The 17,989-nt window shown below is 36.6% G+C and overlaps 1 protein-coding gene across 1 annotated transcript in view; it reads right to left on the bottom strand.

The window, feature by feature from the left end:
* Positions 1 to 17,989, bottom strand: part of LOC306862574 (endoplasmic reticulum mannosyl-oligosaccharide 1,2-alpha-mannosidase-like) — a 369,711-nt gene that overhangs the window by 180,391 nt on the left and 171,331 nt on the right. The gene's annotated exons all lie outside the window — the stretch shown is intronic.

Here is a 17,989-nt window from a genome sequence, read left to right as displayed (position 1 = left end):
TGTTTGACCAAAGTTCCTACTGCTATATATATGTACCAAGTTTGGTGAAGATATCTCATTTCGTTCACGAGTTATAGCATTTTTCGTAAAATAGGTCCTCGACTTTTAAACGTTTTTGGGCCCCATTACAAAAGTGAGTGGACATTTCAAAGATTTTTTTGATAATTATTAATAGCCCTGGACAGAGAACATTTCGGCAGTAGATTGGTTGCGATTTGGTGAAAAACCTACGACTAGTTCACCAAAGTAGGTTTTGAACCTAATTGCGAATAGTTAAATAACAGTTTGATTGACAGAAATGCTCCTAGAGACAAAGTTGTTCAGAATGATGAGGTCTATCATGTGATATGAATGACTTGTGTAGTTGTGAATATCTAAGATGTTTTTTTTACAGTTAATTTCATGTACAGTTGAAATATTGTGTTTTTGATAGCTTTTCTGACTGTTATAGCGCCACCTATGGTCCGATCTTGATGAAACTTTTCTTGCTTGTTCACAGTCATGTGACACATGTTTTCACCAACTTTCGTAAAGTTTCAAGTTTTCGTTTAGGTTTTATAGGCTGTTGGGTATGTGTGGCCACACCTCTTTTTTGAAATTAGCCAATTATGGCTAACCAAAGGACAAAATTCAACATTTTTTCGATAACTATTGATCTAGAGAGTCCAGAGATTATTACTGCAGTGGTTTGATCGAAATTGAGTGAAAAACCAGAGACTAGTTCGCAAAAGTAGGTTTTAGACATATTTCTGAATAATTAATGAACGATTTGATTGACAGCTTTGGTCCAAGAGGAAAAGTTGTTCATTATGAGGAGATCTATCAGATGATATGCATTATGTGTGGATATGTAAAACACCACGTGATTACAGAGCCAAAAATCTCGTTAGCGCCAACTTGTGGCCGATTTCTTTCAAAATTCTTACAGACCTTTAGGGCCATGAGTCGAACATGCCCACCGAGTTTTGTTCCGATCGACCTCCGTTAACCTTGTCTAATTGGTGCTTGAAATGTTTTGGCCAATGGCGGCCATGTTTTTTGAGATACGTGAATGTCCTCATATACACTTGTGCCCCTTTGGACCAAGATGCTGCAAACCAATTTTGAAGCCGATCGGACCAACGGTTGCCTAGTTATAACCATTTATATGTTTTTTCTGTCTTATAGCGCCCCTAAGTGGCAGAGCTTCGCAATTTTTTTTATTTGACCAAAGATTGAGCTCGTACATACTTGTACCGAGTTTGGTGAATATAGCTCATTCCGTTCCAGAGCTATACTTCCAACAACATTTGGCTAACGTTAGCATAGACGCTAATTGGAGTACTGTATCGCCCGAAAATCAAAATTGCAACTTTTTTTTGATAATTATTGATATTCAGTGTCCACAGAATATTTCTGCACTGGTTTGGTTCCGATCAGGCGAAAAACCTAGGACTAGTTCGCAAAAGTAGGTCTGGGATATAGGTCAATTTTAGGGCAAGAAGGAAGCGTCGCAGCTCAAAAATTTCGGACTCCACTTTTGTTCGGGCTAACCCAAGGATTGCAACGATGTAAAGTTTTTGAGTCTACGACACACGGTTTACGACTGTGGGCCAAAAATGTCTGAAATTTTAGGTTTTTGCGCTGTAGCGCCCCCGTTTGGCCGATTTGGCCGATTCTTTGTATCTGAGTAGCGAGCAAGACTACTACCTTCTGACCAAGTTTCAGCTCTCTAGCCCTTACGGTTTGGGCTGCACGATTCGTTTTAAGGCAGAATAATAATAATAATAATAATAATAATAATAAAAATCTTAACAAATACAATAGGGTTTCTGCACTACGTGCACGAACCCCTAATAATAATAATAATAAAAATCCTAACAAATACAATAGGGTTTCTGCACTACGTGCACGAACCCCTAAAAATCTTAACAAATACAATAGGGTTTCTGCACTACGTGCACGAACCCCTAAATATAGCTGCAAGCAGCGATTAACCGGGGTTCGTGAAATTGACGCCCTTTAAGGTTGGCCAACCTGGATGTATGGCTGACAGTTAAAAACATCCAAAATGGAGAGCAGGCTCACAGACACACAACACTCATGCACACACAGTGAAATTAAACGATTAAACTGGCCTATTAATGCTCTATAAGCATATTCACACACACACAGAAACACACATGCACACACACATAAATGAAATGGTCAGACTATCACAGTAATAATCATTAAGCCTGCTAACACACAAACACAAACACAGTTGTTTGATATTTAAAATAAGTGATAGGTAAGAAAGATTATTGCACATATTCACTTTTTAAGAGTTTAGATGTCATTTTCAGGTTCCACTGTAATCATAATCTGGCAAAATTATAAAAACTGATATGTCTGTATGAACAAAATGGTAAACTTTGACTCAATGAGGTTTAAAATGTTATAACAGTGATTTTATAGCATCTCCATAAGCAACATATGAACAGTACTGTTTAAGAGTTTAATACGCCCATTAATGGTCTTATGCTGCCATCTAGTGGTTATAAATGCCTATTTCTCATACAACACTGTGTTTTTGAGCTTTTTAACTGTAATAGTGTTATTTTTTGCCCAGTCTCTGTTAAATTATCAAAAAATTTTGATAATTATTGACCTAGAGAGTCTAAAGAACAGCACTGCAATGATTTGATTGATTTTGAGTTAAAAACTGAAAGCTAGTTGACAAAAGCATGTTTTTCAAAATAATATCAATCTCAAAATTATTAAACTAGCCTATTAATACTCTATAAGCATATTTACATACACACAAAAACACACATGCACACACACATATAAATTAAATGGTCAAACCATCACAATAACAATCATAAAGCCTGCTTACACGCATACACACACATACACACACACACACACACACAAACACACTTGTATACACACACACACAGAAACACTCATACACGGGCATACATGCACACACATTTTGTTGCAGATGCAGATATTTGAAATAAGTGATAGGTAACAAAGCCTATTGCACTTATTGGCTTTTTAAGAGTTTAGATGTCATTTTCAGGTTCCACTGTAATCATAATCTCGCAAAATTATAAAAACTGATATGTCTGTATGAACAAAATGGTAAACTTTGACTCAATGAGGTTTAAAATGTTATAACAGTGATTTTATAATGTTTTATCTTGAATCCTTCAGTAACCATTGAACAGTACTGTTTTACAGCTTAATAAGGCCATTAGTGGTCTTCCGCTGCCATCTAGTGGTTATAAAAGCCAATTTTTCATACAACACTGTGTTTTTAAGCTTTTTACCTATAATAGTTTTATTTATTGCCCAATCTCTATTAAATTATAAAAAAAAATTGATAATCATTGACCCAGGGAGTCTAGAGAACAGTACTGCAATGATTTGATTCATTTTGAGTTAAAAACTGAAGGCTAGTTGACAAAAGCATGTTTTTTAAGTAATCTTAAATACTTAACAGTTTGATTGACAGCACTGATCCTAGAGGCAAAGTTGATCAGAATGAGAATTAAAATAAGTGATAGGTAACAAACCTTATTGCACCTATTCACTTTTTAAGAGTTTAGATGTCATTTTCAGGTTTCACTGTAATCATAATCTGGCAAAATTATAAAAACTGATATGTCTGTATGAACAAAATGGTAAACTTTGACTCAATGAGGTTTAAAAGGTTATAACAGTGATTTTATAATGTTTTATCTTGAATCATTCAGTAACCATTGAACAGTGCTGTTTTACAGCTTAATAAGGCCATTAGTGGTCTTCCGCTGCCATCTAGTGGTTATAAAAGCCAATTTCTCATACAACACTGTTTTTAAGCTTTTTACTATAATAGTTTTATTTCTTGCCCAATCTCTCTTAAATAATCAACATTTTTTTGATAATTATTGATCTAGAGACTCCAGAGAATATCACTGCTGTGGTTTGATCGAGATTGAGCAAAAAAACAGAGACTAGTTAGCAAAAGTAGGTTTTTAACACATTTGTAAATAATTAATGAACGATTTTATTGACAGCATTAGTCCAAGAGGTAAAGTTGTTCAGAATGAGGAGATCTATCAGATGATATGAAGATGTAGTGTATAAGTGAATGTTATTAATATTTTATTGCAATTTGAGGTCATTTCCCTTAGAAATACTGTTTCAGAAGCCCTTTTTCACTGTTAAAGCACCACCTATGGTCCGATCTCCATGAAACTTTTCATGCTTGTTAACGGTCATGTGTCACATGTTTTCACCAACATTTGTAAAGTTTCAAGTTTTTGTTTACGTTTTATAGGCTGTCAGGTATGTGTGGCCACGCGTCCATTTTTAAATGATCCAATTAAAGCTAACCAAAGGACAAAATTCAACATTTTTTCGATAACTATTGATCTACACAGTCCAGAGATTATTACTGCAGTGGTTTCATCGAGATTGACCAAAAAACCAGAGACTAGTTCGCAAAAGTAGGTTTTAGACATATTTCTGAATAATTAATGAACAATTTGATTGAAAGCTTTGGTCCAAGAGGCAAAGTTGTTCAGAATGAGGAGCTCTATCAGATGATGTGCATATCTAGTGTATGTGTGAAAAACTGTGCGATATGAATTCCTTTATGTGCTTAAAAAATGAAAATTCGGCCCCTAGTGGCCGATTTCTTTCAAAATTCTTACAGACCTTCAGGGCCATGAGCTGAACATGCCCACCGAGTTTCATTCCGATCGACCTCCGTTAACCTCGTCTACTAGGTGCCTAATCGGTGGTTCAAGTTTTTTGGCCAATGGCGGCCATGTTTTTTAAGATACGCGAATGTCCTAATAGATATTTCAGCCACGTCAGACAAAGACACTGCATACCAAGTTTCAAGTCGATCGGACCAACGGTTACCCAGTTACAGTTTTTTCGATCTTATAGCGCCACCAAGTGGCAGATCAGTGGTATTTTTTGTTTTTTGACCAAAGTTCCTATTGCTATATATATGTACCAAGTTTGGTGAAGATATCCCATTTCGTTCACGAGTTATAGCATTTTTCGTAAAATAGGTCCTCGACTTTTAAACGTTTTTGGGCCCCATTACAAAAGTGAGTGGACTTTTCAAAGATGTTTTTGATAATTATTAATAAGCCCTGGACAGAGAACATTTCGGCCGTAGTTTGGTTGCGATTGGGTGAAAAACCTACGACTAGTTCACCAAAGTAGGTTTTGAACCTAATTGCGAATAGTTAAATAACAGTTTGATTGACAGAAATGCTCCTAGAGACAAAGTTGTTCAGAATGATGTCATCTATCATGTGATATGAATAACTTATGTATTTGTGAATATCTAAGATGTTTTTTTTACAGTTAATTTCATGTACAGTTGAAATATTGTGTTTTTGATGGCTTTTCTGACTGTTATAGCGCCACCTATGGTCCGATCTTGATGAAACTTTTCTTGCTTGTTCACAGTCATGTGACACATGTTTTCACCAACTTTCGTAAAGTTTCACGTTTTCGTTTAGGTTTTATAGGCTGTTGGGTATGTGTGGCCACGCCTCTTTTTTGAAATTAGCCAATTATGGCTAACCAAAGGACAAAATTCAACATGTTTTCGATAATTATTGATCTAGAGAGTCCAGAGATTATTACTGCAGTGGTTTGATCGAAATTGAGCGAAAAACCAGAGACTAGTTCGCAAAAGTAGGTTTTAGACATATTTCTGAATAATTAATGAACGATTTGATTGACAGCTTTGGTATAAGAGGCAAAGTTGTTCAGAATGAGCAGATCTATCAGATGATATGCATTATGTGTGGATATGTAAAACACCACGTGATCACTAGGCCAAAAATCTCGTTAGCGCCAACTTGTGGCCGATTTCTTTCAAAATTCTTACAGACCTTTAGGGCCATGGGTCAAACATGCCCACCGAGTTTCGTTCCGATCGACCTCCGTTAACCTTGTCAAGTTGGTGCTTAAATTGTTTTGGCCAATGGCGGCCATGTTTTTTGAGATACATGAATGTCCTCATACACACTTGTGCCCCTTTGGACCAAGATGCTGCATACCAATTTTGAAGCCGATCGGACCAACGGTTGCCAAGTTATAACCATTTATATGTTTTTTCTGTCTTATAGCGCCCCTAAGTGGCAAAGCTTCGCAATTTTTTTTATTTGACCAAAGATTGAGCTTGTACATACTTGTACCGAGTTTGGTGAATATAGCTCATTCCGTTCCAGAGTAATACTTCCAACAACATTTGGCTAACGTTAGCATAGACGCTAATTGGAGTACTGTATCGCCCAAAAATCTAAATTTCAACTTTTTTTTGATAATTATTGATACTCAGTGTCCACAGAATATTTCTGCACTGGTTTGGTTCCAATCGGGCAAAAAACCTAGGACTAGTTCGCAAAAGTAGGTCTGGGATATAGGTCAATTTTAGGGCAAGAAGGAAACGTCGTAGCTCAAAAATTTCGGACTCCACTTTTGTTCGGGCTAACCCAAGGATTGCAACGATGTAAAGTTTTTGAGTCTACGACACACGGTTTACGACTGTGGGCCAAAAATGTCTGAAATTTTAGGTTTTTGCGCTGTAGCGCCCCCGTTTGGCCGATTTGGCCGATTCTTTGTATCTGAGTAGCGAGCAAGACTACTACCTTCTGACCAAGTTTCAGCTCTCTAGCCCTTACGGTTTGGGCTGCACGATTCGTTTTAAGGCAGAATAATAATAATAATAATAATAAATATAGCTGCAAGCAGCGATTAACCGGGGTTCGTGAAATTGACACCCTTTAAGGTTGGCCAACCTGGATGTATGGCTGACAGTTAAAAACATCCAGAATGGAGAGCAGGCTCACAGACACACAACACTCATGCACACACAGTGAAATTAAATGATTAAACTGGCCTATTAATGCTCTATAAGCATATTCACACACACACACACACACACACACACACACATAGAAATGAAATGAAATGGTGAAACCATCACAATAACAATCATAAAGCCTGCTTACACACAAACACTAACACAGTTGTTTGATTTCAAATAAGTGATAGGTAAGAAAGATTATTGCACATATTTGCTTTTTAAGAGTTTAGATGTAATTTTCAGGTTCCACTGTAATCATAATCTGGCAAAATTATAAAAGCTGATATGTCTGTATGAACAAAATGGTAAACTTTGACTCAATGAGGTTTAAAATGTTATAACAGTGATTTTATAATGTTTTAACTTGAATCCTTCAGTAGCCATTGAACAGTGCTGTTTTACAGCTTAATAAGGCCATTAGTGGTCTTCCGCTGCCATCTAGTGGTTATAAATGCCAATTTCTCATACAACACTGTGTTTTTAAGCTTTATAACTATTATAGTGTTATTTTTGGCCCAGTCTCTCTTAAATTATAAACATTTTTGATAATTATTGATCCAGAGACTCCAGAGAACATCACTGCTGTGGTTTGATCGAGATTGAGCAAAAAAACAGAGACAAGTTAGCAAAAGTATGTTTTTAACACATTTGTAAATAATTAATGAACGATTTGATTGACAGCATTAGTCCAAGAGGCAAAGTTGTTCAGAATGAGGAGATCTATCAGATGATATGAAGATGTAGTGTATAAGTGAATGTTATTAATATTTTATTGCAATTTGAGGTCATTTCCCTTAGAAATACTGTTTCAGAAGCCCTTTTTCACTGTTAAAGCACCACCTATGGTCCGATCTTAATGAAACTTTTCATGCTTGTTAACGGTCATGTGTCACATGTTTTCACCTACTTTCGTAAAGTTTCAAGTTTTCGTTTACATTTTATAGGCTGTCGGGTATGTGTGGCCACGTGCCCTTTTTGAAATGAGCCATTTATAGCTAACCAAAGGACAAAATTCAAACTTTTTTCGATAACTATTGATCTAGACAGTCCAGAGATTATTACTGCAGTTGTTTGATCGAGATTGACCAAAAAACCAGAGACTAGTTCGCAAAAGTAGGTTTTAGACATATTTCTGAATAATTAATGAACGATTTGATTGACAGCTTTGGTCCAAGAGGCAAAGTTGTTCAGAATGAGGAGATCTATCATATGATATGCATTATTTGTGGATATGTAAAACACCACGTGATCACTAGGCCAAAGATCTCGTTAGCGCCAACTTGTGGCCGATTTCTTTCAAAATTCTTACAGACCTTTGGGGCCTTGAGTCAAACATGGCCACTGAGTTTCGTTCCGATCGACCTCCGTTAACCTTGTCTAATAAGTGCTCAAATTTTAATGGCCGATGGCGGCCATGTTTTTTTGAGATACGCGAATGTCCTCATAGATATTTAAGCCACTTCGGACAAAGTCACAGCATACCAAATTTCAAGTCGATCAGAAAAACGGTTACCCAGTTACAGTTTTTTTGATCTTATAGCGCCACCAAGTGGCAGATCAGTGGTATTTTTTGTTGTTTGACCAAAGTTCCTACTGCTATATATATGTACCAAGTTTGGTGAAGATATCTCATTTCGTTCACGAGTTATAGGATTTTTCGTAAAATAGGCCCTCGACTTTTAAACGTTTTTGGGCCCCATTACAAAAGTGAGTGGATGTTTCAAAGATTTTTTTAATAATTATTAATAAGCCCTAGACAGAGAACATTTCGGCAGTAGATTGGTTGCGATTGGGTGAAAAACCTACGACTAGTTCACCAAAGTAGGTTTTAAACCTAATAGCGAATAGTTAAATAACGGTTTGATTGACAGAAATGATCCTAGAGACAAAGTTGTTCAGAATGATGAGATCTATCATGTGATATGAATGACTTATGTATTTGTGAATATCTAAGATGTTTTTTTTACAGTTAATTTCATGTACAGTTGAAATATTGTGTTTTTGATGGCTTTTCTGACTGTTATAGCGCCACCTATGGTCCGATCTTGATGAAACTTTTCTTGCTTGTTCACAGTCATGTGACACATGTTTTCACCAACTTTCGTAAAGTTTCAAGTTTTCGTTTAGGTTTTATAGGCTGTTGGGTATGTGTGGCCACGCCTCTTTTTTGAAATTAGCCAATTATGGCTAACCAAAGGACAAAATTCAACATTTTTTCGATAACTATTGATCTAGAGAGTCCAGAGATTATTACTGCAGTGGTTTGATCGAAATTGAGTGAAAAACCAGAGACTAGTTCGCAAAAGTAGGTTTTAGACATATTTCTGAATAATTAATGAACGATTTGATTGACAGCTTTGGTCCAAGAGGCAAAGTTGTTCATTATGAGGAGATCTATCAGATGATATGCATTATGTGTGGATATGTAAAACACCACGTGATTACAGAGCCAAAAATCTCGTTAGCGCCAACTTGTGGCCGATTTCTTTCAAAATTCTTACAGACCTTTAGGGCCATGAGTCGAACATGCCCACCGAGTTTTGTTCCGATCGACCTCCGTTAACCTTGTCTAATTGGTGCTTGAAATGTTTTGGCCAATGGCGGCCATGTTTTTTGAGATACGTGAATGTCCTCATATACACTTGTGCCCCTTTGGACCAAGATGCTGCATACCAATTTTGAAGCCGATCGGACCAACGGTTGCCTAGTTATAACCATTTATATGTTTTTTCTGTCTTATAGCGCCCCTAAGTGGCAGAGCTTCGCAATTTTTTTTATTTGACCAAAGATTGAGCTCGTACATACTTGTACCGAGTTTGGTGAATATAGCTCATTCCGTTCCAGAGCTATACTTCCAACAACATTTGGCTAACGTTAGCATAGACGCTAATTGGAGTACTGTATCGCCCGAAAATCAAAATTTCAACTTTTTTTTGATAATTATTGATATTCAGTGTCCACAGAATATTTCTGCACTGGTTTGGTTCCGATCGGGCGAAAAACCTAGGACTAGTTCGCAAAAGTAGGTCTGGGATATAGGTCAATTTTAGGGCAAGAAGGAAGCGTCGCAGCTCAAAAATTTCGGACTCCACTTTTGTTCGGGCTAACCCAAGGATTGCAACGATGTAAAGTTTTTGAGTCTACGACACACGGTTTACGACTGTGGGCCAAAAATGTCTGAAATTTTAGGTTTTTGCGCTGTAGCGCCCCCGTTTGGCCGATTTGGCCGATTCTTTGTATCTGAGTAGCGAGCAAGACTACTACCTTCTGACCAAGTTTCAGCTCTCTAGCCCTTACGGTTTGGGCTGCACGATTCGTTTTAAGGCAGAATAATAATAATAATAATAATAATAATAATAAAAATCTTAACAAATACAATAGGGTTTCTGCACTACGTGCACGAACCCCTAAAAATCTTAACAAATACAATAGGGTTTCTGCACTACGTGCACGAACCCCTAATAAATATAGCTGCAAGCAGCGATTAACCGGGGTTCGTGAAATTGACACCCTTTAAGGTTGGCCAACCTGGATGTATGGCTGACAGTTAAAAACATCCAGAATGGAGAGCAGGCTCACAGACACACAACACTCATGCACACACACTGAAATTAAATGATTAAACTGGCCTATTAATACTCTATGAACATATTCACACACACACACACACACACATTTAAATGAAATGGTCAAACGGTCACAGTAATAATTATTAAGCCTGCTTACACACACACTCACACATACAAACACACACAGAAACACTCATACACGGACATACATGCACACACATTTTGTTGCAGATATTTGAAATAAGTGATAGGTAACAAAGCCTATTGCACCTATTCGCTTTTTAAGAGTTTAGATGTCATTTTCAGGTTCCACTGTAATCATAATCTGGCAAAATTATAAAAACTGATATGTCTGTATGAACAAAATGGTAAACTTTGACTCAATGAGGTTTAAAATGTTATAACAGTGATTTTATAATGTTTTAACTTGAATCCTTCAGTAGCCATAGAACAGTGCTGTTTTACAGCTTAATAAGGCCATTAGTGGTCTTCCGCTGCCATCTAGTGGTTATAAATGCCAATTTCTCATACAACACTGTGTTTTTAAGCTTTATAACTATTATAGTGTTATTTTTGGCCCAGTCTCTCTTAAATTATAAACATTTTTTGATAATTATTGATCCAGAGACTCCAGAGAACATCACTGCTGTGGTTTGATCGAGATTGAGCAAAAAAACAGAGACAAGTTAGCAAAAGTAGGTTTCTAACACATTTGTAAATAATTAATGAACGATTTGATTGACAGCATTAGTCCAAGAGGCAAAGTTGTTCAGAATGAGGGGATCTATCAGATGATATGAAGATGTAGTGTATAAGTGAATGTTATTAATATTTTATTGCAATTTGAGGTCATTTCCCTTAGAAATACTGTTTCAGAAGCCCCTTTTCACTGTTAAAGCACCACCTATGGTCCGATCTTAATGAAACTTTTCATGCTTGTTAACAGTCATGTGTCACATGTTTTCACCAACATTCGTAAAGTTTAAAGTTTTTGTTTACATTTTATAGGCTGTTGGGTTTTTGTGGCCACGTGTCCTTTTTTAAATGAGCCAATTATAGCTAACCAAAGGACAAAATTCAACATGTTTTCGATAACTATTGATCTAGAGAGTCCAGAGATTATTACAGCAGTGGTTTGATCGAGATTGACCAAAAAACCAGAGACTAGTTCGCAAAAGTAGGTTTTAGACATATTTCTGAATAATTAATGAACGATTTGATTGACATCTTTGGTCCAAGAGGCAAAGTTGTTCAGAATGAGGAGATCTATCATATGATATGCATTATTTGTGGATATGTAAAACACCACGTGATCACTAGGCCAAAAATCTCGTTAGCGCTAACTTGTGGCCGATTTCTTTCAAAATTCTTACAGACCTTTGGAGTCATGAGTCAAACATGCCCACCGAGTTTCATTCCGATCGACCTCCGTTAACCTTGTCTAATAAGTGCTCAAATTTTAATGGCCGATGGCGGCCATGTTTTTTTAGATACGCGAATGTCCTCATAGATTTTTCAGCCACGTCGGACAAAGACACAGCATACCAAGTTTCAAGTCGATCGGACTAACGCTTACCCAGTTACAGTTTTTTCGATCTTATAGCGCCACCAAGTGGCAGATCCGTGGTATTTTTTGTTGTTTGACCAAAGTTCCTACTGCTATATATATGTACCAAGTTTGGTGAAGATATCTCATTTCGTTCACGAGTTATAGGATTTTTCGTAAAATAGGCCCTCGACTTTTAAACGTTTTTGGGCCCCATTACAAAAGTGAGTGGATGTTTCAAAGATTTTTTTGATAATTATTAATAAGCCCTAGACAGAGAACATTTCGGCAGTAGATTGGTTGCGATTGGGTGAAAAACCTACGACTAGTTCACCAAAGTAGGTTTTAAACCTAATTGCGAATAGTTAAATAACGGTTTGATTGACAGAAATGCTCCTAGAGACAAAGTTGTTCAGAATGATGAGATCTATCATGTGATATGAATGACTTGTGTATTTGTGAATATCTAAGATGTTTTTTTTACAGTTAATTTCATGTACAGTTGAAATATTGTGTTTTTGATGGCTTTTCTGACTGTTATAGCGCCACCTATGGTCCGATCTTGATGAAACTTTTCTTGCTTGTTCACAGTCATGTGACACATGTTTTCACCAACTTTCGTAAAGTTTCAAGTTTTCGTTTAGGTTTTATAGGCTGTTGGGTATGTGTGGCCACACCTCTTTTTTGAAATTAGCCAATTATGGCTAACCAAAGGACAAAATTCAACATTTTTTCGATAACTATTGATCTAGAGAGTCCAGAGATTATTACTGCAGTGGTTTGATCGAAATTGAGTGAAAAACCAGAGACTAGTTCGCAAAAGTAGGTTTTAGACATATTTCTGAATAATTAATGAACGATTTGATTGACAGCTTTGGTCCAAGAGGAAAAGTTGTTCATTATGAGGAGATCTATCAGATGATATGCATTATGTGTGGATATGTAAAACACCACGTGATTACAGAGCCAAAAATCTCGTTAGCGCCAACTTGTGGCCGATTTCTTTCAAAATTCTTACAGACCTTTAGGGCCATGAGTCGAACATGCCCACCGAGTTTTGTTCCGATCGACCTCCGTTAACCTTGTCTAATTGGTGCTTGAAATGTTTTGGCCAATGGCGGCCATGTTTTTTGAGATACGTGAATGTCCTCATATACACTTGTGCCCCTTTGGACCAAGATGCTGCATACCAATTTTGAAGCCGATCGGACCAACGGTTGCCTAGTTATAACCATTTATATGTTTTTTCTGTCTTATAGCGCCCCTAAGTGGCAGAGCTTCGCAATTTTTTTTATTTGACCAAAGATTGAGCTCGTACATACTTGTACCGAGTTTGGTGAATATAGCTCATTCCGTTCCAGAGCTATACTTCCAACAACATTTGGCTAACGTTAGCATAGACGCTAATTGGAGTACTGTATCGCCCGAAAATCAAAATTGCAACTTTTTTTTGATAATTATTGATATTCAGTGTCCACAGAATATTTCTGCACTGGTTTGGTTCCGATCGGGCGAAAAACCTAGGACTAGTTCGCAAAAGTAGGTCTGGGATATAGGTCAATTTTAGGGCAAGAAGGAAGCGTCGCAGCTCAAAAATTTCGGACTCCACTTTTGTTCGGGCTAACCCAAGGATTGCAACGATGTAAAGTTTTTGAGTCTACGACACACGGTTTACGACTGTGGGCCAAAAATGTCTGAAATTTTAGGTTTTTGCGCTGTAGCGCCCCCGTTTGGCCGATTTGGCCGATTCTTTGTATCTGAGTAGCGAGCAAGACTACTACCTTCTGACCAAGTTTCAGCTCTCTAGCCCTTACGGTTTGGGCTGCACGATTCGTTTTAAGGCAGAATAATAATAATAATAATAATAAATATAGCTGCAAGCAGCGATTAACCGGGGTTCGTGAAATTGACGCCCTTTAAGGTTGGCCAACCTGGATGTATGGCTGACAGTTAAAAACATCCAAAATGGAGAGCAGGCTCACAGACACACAACACTCATGCACACACAGTGAAATTAAACGATTAAACTGGCCTATTAATGCTCTATAAGCATATTCACACACACACAGAAACACACATGCACACACACATAAATGAAATGGTCAGACTATCACAGTAATAATCATTAAGCCTGCTAACACACAAACACAAACACAGTTGTTTGATATTTAAAATAAGTGATAGGTAAGAAAGATTATTGCACATATTCACTTTTTAAGAGTTTAGATGTCATTTTCAGGTTCCACTGTAATCATAATCTGGCAAAATTATAAAAACTGATATGTCTGTATGAACAAAATGGTAAACTTTGACTCAATGAGGTTTAAAATGTTATAACAGTGATTTTATAGCATCTCCATAAGCAACATATGAACAGTACTGTTTAAGAGTTTAATACGCCCATTAATGGTCTTATGCTGCCATCTAGTGGTTATAAATGCCTATTTCTCATACAACACTGTGTTTTTGAGCTTTTTAACTGTAATAGTGTTATTTTTTGCCCAGTCTCTGTTAAATTATCAAAAAAATTTGATAATTATTGACCTAGAGAGTCTAAAGAACAGCACTGCAATGATTTGATTGATTTTGAGTTAAAAACTGAAAGCTAGTTGACAAAAGCATGTTTTTCAAAATAATATCAATCTCAAAATTATTAAACTAGCCTATTAATACTCTATAAGCATATTTACATACACACAAAAACACACATGCACACACACATATAAATTAAATGGTCAAACCATCACAATAACAATCATAAAGCCTGCTTACACGCATACACACACATACACACACACACACACACACAAACACACTTGTATACACACACACACAGAAACACTCATACACGGGCATACATGCACACACATTTTGTTGCAGATGCAGATATTTGAAATAAGTGATAGGTAACAAAGCCTATTGCACTTATTGGCTTTTTAAGAGTTTAGATGTCATTTTCAGGTTCCACTGTAATCATAATCTCGCAAAATTATAAAAACTGATATGTCTGTATGAACAAAATGGTAAACTTTGACTCAATGAGGTTTAAAATGTTATAACAGTGATTTTATAATGTTTTATCTTGAATCCTTCAGTAACCATTGAACAGTACTGTTTTACAGCTTAATAAGGCCATTAGTGGTCTTCCGCTGCCATCTAGTGGTTATAAAAGCCAATTTTTCATACAACACTGTGTTTTTAAGCTTTTTACCTATAATAGTTTTATTTATTGCCCAATCTCTATTAAATTATAAAAAAAAATTGATAATCATTGACCCAGGGAGTCTAGAGAACAGTACTGCAATGATTTGATTCATTTTGAGTTAAAAACTGAAGGCTAGTTGACAAAAGCATGTTTTTTAAGTAATCTTAAATACTTAACAGTTTGATTGACAGCACTGATCCTAGAGGCAAAGTTGATCAGAATGAGAATTAAAATAAGTGATAGGTAACAAACCTTATTGCACCTATTCACTTTTTAAGAGTTTAGATGTCATTTTCAGGTTTCACTGTAATCATAATCTGGCAAAATTATAAAAACTGATATGTCTGTATGAACAAAATGGTAAACTTTGACTCAATGAGGTTTAAAAGGTTATAACAGTGATTTTATAATGTTTTATCTTGAATCATTCAGTAACCATTGAACAGTGCTGTTTTACAGCTTAATAAGGCCATTAGTGGTCTTCCGCTGCCATCTAGTGGTTATAAAAGCCAATTTCTCATACAACACTGTTTTTAAGCTTTTTACTATAATAGTTTTATTTCTTGCCCAATCTCTCTTAAATAATCAACATTTTTTTGATAATTATTGATCTAGAGACTCCAGAGAATATCACTGCTGTGGTTTGATCGAGATTGAGCAAAAAAACAGAGACTAGTTAGCAAAAGTAGGTTTTTAACACATTTGTAAATAATTAATGAACGATTTTATTGACAGCATTAGTCCAAGAGGTAAAGTTGTTCAGAATGAGGAGATCTATCAGATGATATGAAGATGTAGTGTATAAGTGAATGTTATTAATATTTTATTGCAATTTGAGGTCATTTCCCTTAGAAATACTGTTTCAGAAGCCCTTTTTCACTGTTAAAGCACCACCTATGGTCCGATCTCCATGAAACTTTTCATGCTTGTTAACGGTCATGTGTCACATGTTTTCACCAACATTTGTAAAGTTTCAAGTTTTTGTTTACGTTTTATAGGCTGTCAGGTATGTGTGGCCACGCGTCCATTTTTAAATGATCCAATTAAAGCTAACCAAAGGACAAAATTCAACATTTTTTCGATAACTATTGATCTACACAGTCCAGAGATTATTACTGCAGTGGTTTCATCGAGATTGACCAAAAAACCAGAGACTAGTTCGCAAAAGTAGGTTTTAGACATATTTCTGAATAATTAATGAACAATTTGATTGAAAGCTTTGGTCCAAGAGGCAAAGTTGTTCAGAATGAGGAGCTCTATCAGATGATGTGCATATCTAGTGTATGTGTGAAAAACTGTGCGATATGAATTCCTTTATGTGCTTAAAAAATGAAAATTCGGCCCCTAGTGGCCGATTTCTTTCAAAATTCTTACAGACCTTCAGGGCCATGAGCTGAACATGCCCACCGAGTTTCATTCCGATCGACCTCCGTTAACCTCGTCTACTAGGTGCCTAATCGGTGGTTCAAGTTTTTTGGCCAATGGCGGCCATGTTTTTTAAGATACGCGAATGTCCTAATAGATATTTCAGCCACGTCAGACAAAGACACTGCATACCAAGTTTCAAGTCGATCGGACCAACGGTTACCCAGTTACAGTTTTTTCGATCTTATAGCGCCACCAAGTGGCAGATCAGTGGTATTTTTTGTTTTTTGACCAAAGTTCCTATTGCTATATATATGTACCAAGTTTGGTGAAGATATCCCATTTCGTTCACGAGTTATAGCATTTTTCGTAAAATAGGTCCTCGACTTTTAAACGTTTTTGGGCCCCATTACAAAAGTGAGTGGACTTTTCAAAGATGTTTTTGATAATTATTAATAAGCCCTGGACAGAGAACATTTCGGCCGTAGTTTGGTTGCGATTGGGTGAAAAACCTACGACTAGTTCACCAAAGTAGGTTTTGAACCTAATTGCGAATAGTTAAATAACAGTTTGATTGACAGAAATGCTCCTAGAGACAAAGTTGTTCAGAATGATGTCATCTATCATGTGATATGAATAACTTATGTATTTGTGAATATCTAAGATGTTTTTTTTACAGTTAATTTCATGTACAGTTGAAATATTGTGTTTTTGATGGCTTTTCTGACTGTTATAGCGCCACCTATGGTCCGATCTTGATGAAACTTTTCTTGCTTGTTCACAGTCATGTGACACATGTTTTCACCAACTTTCGTAAAGTTTCACGTTTTCGTTTAGGTTTTATAGGCTGTTGGGTATGTGTGGCCACGCCTCTTTTTTGAAATTAGCCAATTATGGCTAACCAAAGGACAAAATTCAACATGTTTTCGATAATTATTGATCTAGAGAGTCCAGAGATTATTACTGCAGTGGTTTGATCGAAATTGAGCGAAAAACCAGAGACTAGTTCGCAAAAGTAGGTTTTAGACATATTTCTGAATAATTAATGAACGATTTGATTGACAGCTTTGGTATAAGAGGCAAAGTTGTTCAGAATGAGCAGATCTATCAGATGATATGCATTATGTGTGGATATGTAAAACACCACGTGATCACTAGGCCAAAAATCTCGTTAGCGCCAACTTGTGGCCGATTTCTTTCAAAATTCTTACAGACCTTTAGGGCCATGGGTCAAACATGCCCACCGAGTTTCGTTCCGATCGACCTCCGTTAACCTTGTCAAGTTGGTGCTTAAATTGTTTTGGCCAATGGCGGCCATGTTTTTTGAGATACATGAATGTCCTCATACACACTTGTGCCCCTTTGGACCAAGATGCTGCATACCAATTTTGAAGCCGATCGGACCAACGGTTGCCAAGTTATAACCATTTATATGTTTTTTCTGTCTTATAGCGCCC

Source organism: Barbus barbus, assembly GCF_936440315.1.
Source record: "Barbus barbus genome assembly, chromosome: 43".
NCBI lineage: Eukaryota > Metazoa > Chordata > Actinopteri > Cypriniformes > Cyprinidae > Barbus > Barbus barbus.
Note: the sequence above shows the minus strand (reverse complement) of the source record. Positions and strands in the feature narration are given on the sequence as shown.